The following is a 13,147-nucleotide window of genomic DNA, read 5'->3' on the forward strand; positions in this document are numbered from 1 at the left end:
CCGAGCACCGCTCCGTGCACATCCACCACCTTCGAGGAACACCGAGTAACTGCATCTGTAACAGTGATCAGGGATGTTTATTGCCTTTCTTCCAAGCACAGAACAGATTTTTTATATTTCCCCCCCCTCCAACTCCCAGTCCCTGACCACGAAAGGGTGCAGAGTGGAAGCTGTTTGCTCAAACCCAGCTCAGATAAGATGAACGGATATTGGCCTTGCTTTTACCTAGGAGCACTGTCACGACTTCACAGGCCTGCTGATTGTTATTCCTGGCACCTCAGACCACAGCAACAACTCAAAGAAAAAAAAAAACAAACCCAAAAAATCAACCCCACGAACATTCAGTATCACTTTATGAAAGATTTTTGAATTTTCCTTTTTAATATGGATGTAAAGATGGCGTTCTCTGCAAAAAGCGAGTATTGTCATTCATGTTGCGTTGGACTACAATGAGAAAACGTTTTGGAAACTCCCAGTGGTGCCACTTAAAATTGGCTATTTTTCAGGCTTTGAAGAGAAGGACACTGAGAAAACAGCACCTAAAGCATAATCTTTCAAATAAACATAAAGAGCAAGGGAGGAAGAGTTTCAGGGGTTTGTTTTTAACAGATTTATCACTTGTTTGATTTGGCATTTCTCACTTCTTGAGGGACTTGCTTCTAAAGCTCATGAAGGTCCTGCCATCCTGAAACTTACAGATTTTCAAATCGTGGTTGTTGGTGCCCATCAGGTTGTTTTTTTTTTGGGAGGGGGACAAAAAATGAGCTAAAACCATAAACTTACACACCTGATCTAAAACTCAGAGTTCTTTAGTGCCACAGTGAGGTGCTTAGGATTTGTCAGAAAAATCAGGTGTCAGCAGGCACATCCTCCTGTGGGAAGATCATTGTCCTGTGACGAACCCACAGTCCACTTCCTCTACTTCTCAGCACCACTTTTACTGCCAGGTGCTTAAAATTTCACCATTATTCTTATTATAATATGTATTTCATATATTTATATGTATAAAAATATTATCTATTTCTTATTATAGATATGTTCTATAATATCTAATAATTATATATAAATATATAGATAAATGTTATATATATAATATATACTAGATAATAGACAATAGATAATAGATAATGTATAATATACAATCTATTATACACAATATATTATATGTTATATATTACATATATTACATATTATATATTACATATTATATATCAAATATTAAATATTAAATATTAAATATTATATATTATATATTATATATTATATATTATATATTATATATTATATATGATATATGATATATGATATATGATATATGATATATGATATATGATATATGATATATGATATATGATATATGATATATGATATATGATATATTATATTGTATATTGTATATAATATATAGTATATATTATATATATTTCGCTATTATTATTTATAATAATAATAACGATAACAATAACAATAACAATAACAACAACAACAACAACAAAACAACAACAACAACAACAATAACAATAACAATAATAATAATAATAATAATAATAATAATAATAATCAGGAGTGGATCTGCTGCCTGGTCCCCAAGGCACCCCAGACATCTCCTCCTTCACTCTGCCTGTGGCCACTCACCCTGAATTTCATTTTCAGGGAGGTGCTCACTCTGAATCTAGGAAAAGGGAAGGATTCAGGAGGCAGAGATGAAGCACACTTGATCCCACTGAGGAAGATGTGAGGTAAAAACTAATAATATGATGAAAAATGTGAGTTATGCACTTCCTCTGCTTGGAAAATTCAGCAGGGTGGACGCTGTGAGTCACTGGTATAAAGCTACTGAATTCTGCAGGGGGAAAATAAAAAAAAGGCAGCAGAACTCTTTCTATTTATGGTTTCTCACTTGTTTTTTTTTGGAAACAGGCCTACACGCTCATGCAAATTTTTTACTGAAAAAGAATGAAAAACAGAGAAGAGAAATACAAATATGGTGACAAATGAAGTAACATCCATTAAAAAAATATTTAATCAAAAGAAAATATATTAAAACACTGGTTTGCCAAACTGACTGAAAATAAAGGAAATTATTTTATGCCAGCTGAACAGTCAGCTTTCCATTTGAGATTATTAATAGATTCTCAGTCTACAGAGCTTTCTCTTTCTTTTACAAGTTGGGTTTTTTACACTATGAGGCTGTTTTCTTCAGACTAGTTGTCAGGTTTCAGTGAGGTATTTGTAGCTCTTTATTACTCCTGTCTACATCATCTTTTCCTTTTTCACAGTACTGCTTAAGGAAAGGAAAGCCCCCTCCCAAAAAGAAATAAAATCACAGAAAAAAACTTAGATTATCTCTCTTCTAACATCACTTTCCCTGGAGATGGATGGATGGGCTCTGTAAAGGGAATTTGCATGGTCTCCATCCTGCCTGATTGTATCAGGGGGATGATTTTCATATAAACACACTTTTGACTTAGCACTTCATCACGCCATCTTTACACAGCCCCCTCCAGAATATTCATTGATTTTTGCCTTCAGATCTGTGTTATCTCTGCCTTGCCTTGGAATCTGATTTGACCTATTAGCAAGCTGGAAAAGCCAGGCTTTTCTGGGAATTCTTTTGCTGTTAATGCTGGATCTCACAAGGAGCTGTGCCCCTGCCACGTGCCAGGCTGGGAGCGCTTCCTCAGCTCCTGTAACCTCGGGATGCTTTGCCCTTAATTAAATTCCTGTTTTCCTGATAGGCCCTGGGGATGAGTTGATGGGACAGAAGTGACCAAGAAGCCAAGAAGGAAGAAAAAAAGGAAGGTGAGGAGCAAGACTTTATATTTAACAGTGCATGAGCAGAAGCAGGAAAGTTTCTGCCACCAGCTCTCAAGTTAGCAAATTACTTTGCATTTTCACCCCCTGCAGCTCTTACGGGTGTCCGTGAGTGTTTGTGCTCTGCACACCCCAGAAATGAGAGAGTTTTTTTCCCATGAGATAGCAGGAATCTGGTTTGGGAAGTGATAAAAGGAAAATACCGAAGGCAGTCTTTGAACTGAACAGGTTCAGCAGTGGACAAGGTACTTTTAAAGCATCAAACTACCAACTTCTCTTTTCTTGAACACTGATTTTTTTCGGGTGAGTTGAAAGAAAACCACCACCTCCTGTAAATGACTCGATTTGCTTTCACCACTCTCTTTTTTTTTTTTAAAGTTGCACACATGAGACTGCTGAGTCTCAGGACAGTGTTGGAAAATCAGTGATTTCTCCGTGTGTGGGGACTGTGGCATCCCACACAGGTCAAGGTGGCATTTTGCAATCTGTGTGAACATGGCTGATTTTTGGTACTCAACACCAGAAACCACGCCACGTTAGGCAATTGTAGCGCTCTCCAAACTGGAAAGTGATTCCAAGGAGTGGGTTTTCACATGGAAAACTGAACAAGTTTTTACTCAATTGAGCAAAAAAAACCAAGCCAGTTCTCACTCATGTTGGACCATCCTTGACAAAATGCTGCTAAACTGACCCTGCTACCACCTTTCAAGCCACCCTGACAGAAAAAGTCAATTTTTATGACTGAACTACCAGATAGCCACTAGGAATAGGTTTCTCTGGGTGAATATTTTTGGCATTCCCACTGCATCCAGAAGGCTCAGCAATTACAAGTTGCTGTCAGGAGCTGATCCAGAGACTTCTTTAAAGAGGTGCTGGCTCACCCCCACCTTATTTTACAGCTTCCATGCTCCGTAAGGAGCTTTTTGTATTACACTTAGCAACTCACAAGCCCCATTCCTTCTGCATCTGGCTGAAACAAGAGACAGGCTGGGTGTCCCGCTCATCCTGGGGAAATTATGAACACTTGCTCAGGCCCACTGGAGCAGGATTTCCATTGTGAGCAAAGGAGCAGGCTAGCCAGTCCCAATTACCTGCTCTTTCAGCTGAATATTCGGTGTGGGTAGATGAGGTAACATGGTAATGCTGTCAGTGTGTGACTAGTACACCTCTTACATCTCTGAGCAAGGCACTTCATTATTTTTGCTTCCCAGGGGTTGTGAGAAAAATTAAAATTTCTGTAGGAACAGATTCCCCCAAGGTCTAGGGTGACCTCTTTTCTCGTTTTGCATATTAGGGCCTTAAATCAAATGCAACAGTTTTCAGTTAATACATTTCATTTGCTGACAGCGTGACATTGTTGGTATTTAGGCTTAAATTCACATTCTGTCAAATCTCATTGGTTTATTTTAATAAGGATCATCTTGATTGTAGCTCTCTGGCTTCAATTACAGCTAGGATATCTTTTAATAACCATGAGAAGCTCTGCTATCAGTTCCTTATTTGAGCACTGCTCTGTGGTTCCTTATGGGACGTGCCTCAAACGAGAGGTGTTAAAGCTTGAAAAATATTTCATGAGAGACACCTGGTGAAAGTTTAGAGGATTTGCCAGTTGCCTAGCCTAAAAGGCACTTCTGATTGTTGTCTTGAATTTTCCTAAGGTTTTTGTGTCCTGGATGTCCAGGAATATTTTCTCCAAGGAGTTTGACGGGTTGTCATGAACCGCCCTGGCAATTCTGTATTTGCTGCTGGAATTCATTGTGCTGCTGCCTGGAAGTGATGGATGACGTGGTTCCCAGCAAAGGAAGCAGTCACTTTGTCTTTTGAGCCTGTTAACACGTTTTCTTGCAGGGAGGTTTCTGTGCTAATAGAATGCTCTCCTTCTGACAGCAGTATTTCTACTTGCAGGTGTGTTTTTTTGGGATTTGCTAGAATTAATACTCATTATTTGAGTACATATATATATATATATGTATATATATGTATATATATATATATATATATAGGTCAATACAAATAATTTTGCTCATCCTCTGGGCAGGGTTTCCATCAGAGTGGCTCTGGGAAAGCTGGATGTAGTTATTCTCATTTCCTGTTTACTTGTTCTTGGGGAAAAAAATGTCAAAAGGGATGAAAACCTTGTCTAACTTGTGACAAGATCCAGTGAATCACTTTTGATACCATCTCGTGATCCCTATCTGGTAGAGTATTTTGAAGTGGAGTCTCTGTCAGCACAAATATATTAAACATATGCACACATAAGACAGGGCTGCCAAGAACTTAATGAATTTAAATGTTTAGGAGCCCAGAATTTGTACACCAGGGTGTGTTTTGCACCATGATTTTAAACACTGTAGACTCTTGGTTTCAATTTCTTGAGTGATTCAGTGTGGAAAATATTCATCAGGTTATAAAAAAACGTGTTGACTTTGATCCCTCTTTATTTTCCTTTTAGGAAGACTGAAAATCTTTGCCGTCACAGTAAGTGGAAAATCAATATAATAAGAAAATGATGGTTTACCTTTTCATATGGAAATATGTCTTCTGTGCACAGCTAGAAAAAGAGTCTTGAAGAGACCAGATTCAGAGAATTTTTTTTTCCTTTTTAAATGAGGATGCTTATTTAAGAAAAACAATTTAAATGGGAGAAAAAAATCTTATTCACCAGTGCTGAAATTAACTTCACCTGCATAAATTCTGAGTTATAATCTATGAAACCATTCATATGAGGAGAACCAAATGCTCTTGGAATGCTGAAGTTTTACAGTTGTGAGCCATGCCACATTGCTGAAAATCAAGTCCTACAAAGTAAAAGTCTTTCAGCCTAGCCCAGCTTTGCTCATCCTCTTTTAATAAATGCAAAAGGTATATCCCTAGCAACGTGAGAATTTACCTGTTTTAAAAGGCACATTGCTGCTCTGCAGAGAATCCAGAAGAAAGGAAGCAGAGTTAGAGACATCAGAAATGGTAAAATAAAATTAAAAAAAAAAAAAAAGAGGTGGTGAAGCCTCGCTGGCCAAAACACAGAATGAACAGAGGGCTTCTGTCATTTGTAGAGGATGCAAATTAAAATAGCAGTTCAGGATACAACCCTGCAGAGCTCCAGCCACAGGGACCCTCACCCTGATCTATAAAGAGGACTGGAGTAGTTTAAAAAGGGTTTCCTATCTTCAGAGTCCCTGCTCCTTTCAAGCTGCGCCACAAACCATTCACCACAAGGAGCAGGCAAATAACTGGCTGAGGTGGGGATGAAATGTGAAAAAACCTGCTCAGATTAAAGGAAAAAAACAAACAAAAAAAACCACCAAAGCCAAACAAAGAAACAAACAAACAAAGTTGCTCTTATGCTATTTTGTGTCAGTGAATAATCACAGCCATGCTTTCACAAATAAACACCTAAATGCCTTCCTAAAATACCTAGAAAGCCATTTTTAAAATTTTTGTTTCGTTTGTGCTCTTAAAAATAATTGCTATGTATATGTATGTGCATGTCTTTTTTTGAACCTGACAGTATTTCTGTCCCCACCAATTAAGTATTCGTTGGAATAATGTCACAGTCAATAAAAAACTCTTTCTTTACTTCTTTCCTGCATCATATACCAATTTTCAGATAGATCTAATATTACCTTTTTGTCCAATTTTTTTGCACATTATTGGACCAAGAGGGGTTGAACAATTTCTTTTCCAGTCTTCATTTTCTGAGGGGGCCTTTGTGACAAGAGAGCACCACCAAAGCTGTTGGTGAAAAGAATCCCCCACATTCCTTTAATATAGCAATAAACCAAAATTCTTCTGCCCCCTTTTAGTCAGAATAGCTTGCTGATCTTGGTTGAAGCTTTCCAGTGTTAGGGACTACAAAGTAAGAGCCTTAATTAAATGAAAAAAAAAATAATCTTAGGTTACTAAGGAAGTTCTTTATTAATTTCCATTTTAGGGAACCAGAAAATTATGTGGTTTAAAAAAGAAGTGTTTATGAGGTATTGGGTGCAGCAGGATTACTGAATTTTATAGGTAGATCCGATCCAGGAAGGTGAAAGAATTCAGTGTTTTCTGCACACATAATCTGAAATTTCCATGTTTTCTGCAGATTTACCTAATTATTTCTGCACTAAAACCCAGATTTTTACTTCTGAAGCCACTTAACTCCTTGTACAGCGCCCTGAAAGGGTTGTAACATCAAATACAGAGGAAAGAACATCTATCTGTGCACAATTTGATGCTGATTCACAGCAAAGTGAGAGGCAGCTGTTTCTGCTGCCAGGTGGAGAACAGGGAGTGCACAACCAGTGAAATGCACCCAGAATAGATTCAGTGGTAAGTTCTGTGATGTGACCCAGAGAGGGATAACTCAAATGCCTAAATTAGGCAACAGAAAGTCACTGAAAAGTCAACAGAATGAGGGCACTGGCTTGAGCAGCTAGAGAGGGTAGAATTTGCCACCTAGTTGGCATCCGATTTTGAATTTAGCTACCTACATTTCACCTGTATTTTATTTTATTTTTTTATTTTTTATTTTTATTTCTGGACCTACAGTATTGACTTGGAACTTGCTTTATCACAGAATCTTATATCAAACATCCCTTGCTCCTATAGTGGTTTTTTTTTTCAAGGTGAAGAGCAAATTGCTGTTGTCATCTCTAAGTATGCAATAAAATAAAATGCTGTAATCTTGGTGCCACAATTTCAAGGCAAAACCAGCAATTGGTATGGGCTGGCTAAGATTAGATTGGTGTTCACATCTTTTTTTTTTTTTGTGAGACCTGCCCTTCTTGGTGGCTGAGTAGGTTTACTTTCTCTAAAGGGTATTGACGCCAATTGAACTTATTTCATGAGAAAATTAAAGTAGTGCTTTCACAGAACAAAACAAATTCAGTCTGAATAAAGCATCCAAAGCAGGGCCTTAAATGCTCTTTAAAAAAAAAAATAATAAATTAACAAATTCACACCTTAGTTTAAATCCTAACTTAGTTAAATATGGTATCCAATACCTTTGTGTATGAGAAAATACCCTACCAGAACCAGCTGGTCTTGAGTATGTGCTGTGAGAAATTTATGGTCTAGAGGTGAAAGATTCGTGGTCTACAGGTGAGAAATTTATGGTCTATAGGTGAGAAATTAAGGTGAGAAATTAAGAGCAGCTTGATTTGAAAAAGGCAAGGTGAAAGTGGTCTGGATGCTGCAGGTGAAAACCGACCCAGGAGTGTTGTTTTCTCACTGGATGAGCAGTCAGAAGCTGATTTTTCCTCAGAATGGTGACAGGCACTTGAATTTCCTGCTCCACTCCAGCTCTGTTCCTCTCCTCTGAGGGACTCCAGCAGAATGAACTCTCACAGAACAGCACACTGCCAAAAAACTCCAGGGGAGGCAGGGAGAAAATATCCATCTCTGGCTGGAAGCTGGAGGTCTGTGCTTGCAGTGTGTTGGAGTCTGAGACAACAGAGGGTGTGCCCTTGTCTCTGGTGCCTGAGATCCAGGAGAACACTGAATTTCATAAACATGAAATTTATGTGTGTGTTTTCATGGTGATACATGAAAACAACTGTTAAAGTGAGATAGAAAAGCTAAAAGTGTGAGTGTGCAGATCAGAGAGTTTTCTTAAGTCACTGGGTGAAAAAGTTGAAGTTTAGAGCTTAAAGTAGTTTAGAAAACATAAGACAAGATGGAGGATTTAGGGTGTTGTCTTTTTTCCTTCTTTCTTCCTCATGTTCTTCTTCTAGAGGTTTTTGGGTAGTAGTGAGTGATTGTATAGAAAATGTCGCAGTGCAGCACACAGGTGTTGGGTCATTGGGTCATTAAGAAGAATAATATACGTGTCTGTTGTTAATTGGTTAAAAATAAGTATAAAGATACAAGAATGGTGTAGTTTGGGGCCATTTTGTGCTTTTCAAGATGAAGTGAGCCATGCAGTGGTGGGTTGAACTTGTGCAGAAAGTGGGGAGAGACCTGCCAAGTTTTGTAATAACATCCTAATAAACACGGGAAACAAAATCCTAAGGAGGCTGAGAGTTTTCTCCCTGACCCAGAGAAGTGAGATAAGCAGGACTCCCCATGAGGGAGGATCCCAAAGGAGCTCAGCTCAGAGGAGAATGAGAAATCCATGTTTTGAGAAGCACAGCAGATCAATCAAGCAGCACAGAAGTTACACAGTGAACCAGAATTTGTGAGTGTGGAGGGATGTGAGGGTGAGCTGTGGTGGGGAGGCCACTGAGCCAAGCCTTCCAAGCACTCATCTTTGGCTGAGCTGGGCCGTGTTAACCAGCAGGAAAAAAGGGCAATTTTAGTTGGGAGAGCTCTGTAACTAAGCTTCTCCCAGCACCTGGAGCATCTCATGTCGGTGTCTAGCTGGGTGGACATCCTTGCCCTGCAACAAGTGCCTGGAAGGCTCCTGCTGGGAATTCCAAGCTGCACTTTAAGATCCTGCTTTATGTCAAACATCCAACTCCTGACAGTGACGTCTGAAGCCTTGCCAAATCTGGGTGCTGGCTTAGGTTCACCCAGGAGGGCGTGCTAGGAACTAATAATGAGCAGCATGATGAATCTCAGCATCAGTCAGGGGGGTTTTCCTACCCTGCCCTTCCCTCTGCTTTGTTCCCCTGAGCAGTTACTCCCTCTCAGCTCAGATGTTCAAATACATGTGGGTTTTTCTGGATCAGCAGTCTTAATCTTTCCCAGTCACTTTCCTGGCTCAGTTCTCTTCAGGGCTGATTTGAAAATGTCAGGTCCTGAAGTTTTACCCCCTTTTCCCCTCCCCACTTTCCTCTTCCCCCAGGCACTTCAGCAATGTTTCGTGTCCTGGTTGAGGAGTATTTCTTGTGCACTGCAGCTTAAAAATGGTGTTTAATGTTTTCATGCATTGAGGCTTTTCACAGGCACCATCCACGACCTTTACTGCAGTTCCTGGGATTGTGCTTTGTCATTATTCAGAATATTTTTCACACCAGGTCCATTTTTTTTCCCCCCACACTTCCACGTTTGAACTTACAACATCCACTGATCCATCTGCTTCGTGGAGATCACATGGAGCTCACTAAGTGTGCTTTCTGGCTACCCTGGATTAGCTAAAAAATATTTTTTTGATTGCAAATTCCACAGCAGACATGCCAGCAGATCTTAATTCTGATTCAAAAATCTGCAGCCGGTTTTGTCAGTTTGATGGGAGAGGGTGGAAAAAGAAGGAGCAGTTGCAGGGTTAAATTTGACTTCTGAGGCGGGTATTTGACCAAAAAATAAGTAATGGTGAATGAAGCCATATTTTGTTACATTTTCCCCGGAGGAAAAGGCTCCTCTCTCCCAAAACGACTTTATTCAGCACAAGCCTTCCCTAAAATAAGGAATAAACTAACAAAAAAAAAACCTAATGAATAAAATAACTCCAAAAATATGAAAGAAGCGTGGGTTAAAGTCAACAGGTGGGGATGCCAAGAGCTGCCGGGGTGGAGCAGCTGCTCAGATGGATTTTCTCTGATTTCCTGAGGGATGTGAACCTGCATTTCCCCCAGGAATATCTGCAGTTTGCTCCAGAGAGTGCAGGAAGAGGCGGGAGAAGAGCCTGCTCAGGTCTCCCATTGAAGCCCTACTGCTTTGAATAAATAATTAAGCTTTCACACCTCTCAGGCGAGTGTTCTCACCACAGCTGACACAATCCCATGTCTGTTCTCACCAACTGTTTAGGTATTTTTTATTTTTTTTTTTTTTGGGAAAGAGAAGAATTACAGTGCCAGAATTACATCAGGCTGCACGTACAGATGTGGGCCTGCCTCCGTTTTTTTTCCAGTTTTATTGGTTATTACTGAAAGGGACAAAATCTTCCTGACTCTCAGGTGTCTGGGTGAAGCATCTGAGTGCTGGTGTTTGTCCTGGTTGGTGTTTGATAATTAATGGAAGGTCATGAGAGGAAGGGCAGAGCTCCAGTTTGGGCACAGTGGTTTATCCCCACAGGCACAGGAGGAGGGTGAATTGGAAGAATCCCAAATATCCTACAACATATGGCCCGTGCTACAATTTCCAATATCCTTCTTGGTAGATGGACTTCAGTGTAGCTGTTTTTGAACAGAAATTAAATACTTTGATTTCTCTCCTTGGAAGGCAGCTACAGCAATTTATGAGCCAAAAATGGCTCTGGTTTAGTTTTCCTCTGCAGGTAGGCACTGAAGTGGCACCAGTTTAGTAATAGACTGAGCAGATCCTATGGGAGAATGACTGACCTTGAAATATTAAAAAATCAAAATATAAAGCCTGTGTAATTAGACCAGAAAAGTGGAAGCCTAATGCTCTAGTGAGGGCAAATGGCATACATGAAAATATTAAACAGCTGCTGGCAACGTGGTACTGAAATATCAGATAATGCCAGTTCTGCTCTCAGATGAATTCCAAAGGCATTTCTTCTTGAAAGCTCACTTAACACTGGTAAGAACCATCTGAATTTTTCATATACCTTGATGAGTTATAAATTAGCTGTGATTACTCTGGAGAAAGACCTCTGCCTCACAGGAGAAAAGCTCAGTGAGAACATCTGCTCAGCTGTGCCGTGGTGGTCAAAGAAGCAAAGAACTCAGTGGGTTATGTCAGGGAAAATGTGTAGAACAAAACTCAAATTTCAGTGTTGATGCTACATTATAGATGCATTATCCTTATCTCTGTGCTTAATGCTCCAGGAATTCCGGAATGTCAGGGAAAATGCTACAAGTGTGCAAGCTTGGTGTCTGACTCCCCTTTGGTTTTAAGGTGAGAAATGACAGCTTGTTTTATTTTTATTTATAGCCTTGTTTTCATTACATAAAAATAGTGCTTAAAGCTTGAACAAGTATTAACTCTCGTAGCCCTATCATAAATAAAAGTGAGAGAAAATCTTTATATTAAGGTCATCCCGTCTTAAATAAAGATTCAAGTACAAAGCACATCATTTGAGATGTCAGAGGATTTTTCACATGAAGAGAGCTTGAAACAATGGAAAAATCTGAATTATTGAAAAATTGAATTATTTGAAAATTGAATTATTGCAGAGGAATTGTGGCCATTGTAGGAAAAAAAGCCCAGGAAGATGGAGCAACAGAGGGAGCTGAGACCCTTTCCTTCCCTCAAAGGAGAGCTAAGGGATGCTCAGTGCAATGAAAAAATGGCAAAATGTTTTCAGGAGGGCTGAAGGTGTTAATGCCACTACACTGGTCAGGATTCTGCAATCCTTACCTGAGTTTCTGGTGTCCTCAGGAGATCTCCATGTCCAAAATGGCATCTGCTCATGAGTCACTCTCATTTTTTATTTTTTCATTTTTATTTTTTATTTTTTTCTTTATTCTTTATTCTTCATTATGTATTATTTATTATGTATTATTTATTATTTATTGTTTATTGTTTATTTATTTTTCTTGTTTTGTTTTTGTTTTTGTTTTTGTTGTTATTTATCTATTTGTTTGTTTAATTTATTTAATTTACAAGAAGGAAAAAAAAAAATTACAAACACACAGAAAAACACATTAATGCAAACCAAAACAGCTGGCATTTACCTACAATCAAAGTAGAGCTTCTGGTAAGTGGCAAATGTCTTGGTAAACATCTTAGTTTCCTCTGGAGCAGGGAAATCAGGATGATCTGACTTCTGACTGATGACATTGTGGGCCAGATGAAAAGGAAAGAGTCACCTCCCTTCAGGTTAAAGCTCTCTGCTGTCTCCCATTTCCTGCTGACTCTCCACTCCAGCCTGTTTATTATTTCCATGAAATTCAATATTTCCATGAAACACTGTTCCCCTCCTGCTGTTTTTTTGCAGTGGTGTTTCAGGAAAACCAGGGGACACTCAGCTTAACAAGGCTCTATTAAAAAACGATGTCTAGAGACAATGAGGAACACTTTCACAGCTTTTCAGAATATTTGTGAGGACTATCCACCCTCAGCCATCACGAAGATGAGTCTTACTGTATTTTGGTGCGTGGTGTGTGATGTTTTCCATTAATAAACCCTTGTTTTGGGGCGATTTCTCAGGATACATTTAAGTTTATAACTTAATAATGTTTAATTTTTAGCATGTTGCCTGGAATATTGAAGGGACTGATTGGAGCAGAGACCCTTCTGCTGCCCAAACCTTCCACATCACACTTAAAGATGTATTTCTACACACAGTTATTTCTTTGGAAAATTCACAGGATAAAATCACACAATCTTTTTAGGCTGGAAAACACCTTTAAACTCATCCAGTCCCACCCATCTTATTGAAAATTGGTCATTGGAAGGCAGTAAATATTTAAGTCTGGGTCTTGTGCCAACAGGGTGGGAAGAATAATTTTGCAGGGAACAGGTGTGGCAGAATTGTTTCCTTATATATCGAGGACAAAAACTAAAT

The sequence above is a fragment of the Pseudopodoces humilis genome, chromosome 4 (genome assembly GCF_049639895.1).
Source record: "Pseudopodoces humilis isolate 2021_Gansu_Grassland_sample_001 chromosome 4, ASM4963989v1, whole genome shotgun sequence".
In the NCBI taxonomy this organism is placed as follows: domain Eukaryota; kingdom Metazoa; phylum Chordata; class Aves; order Passeriformes; family Paridae; genus Pseudopodoces; species Pseudopodoces humilis.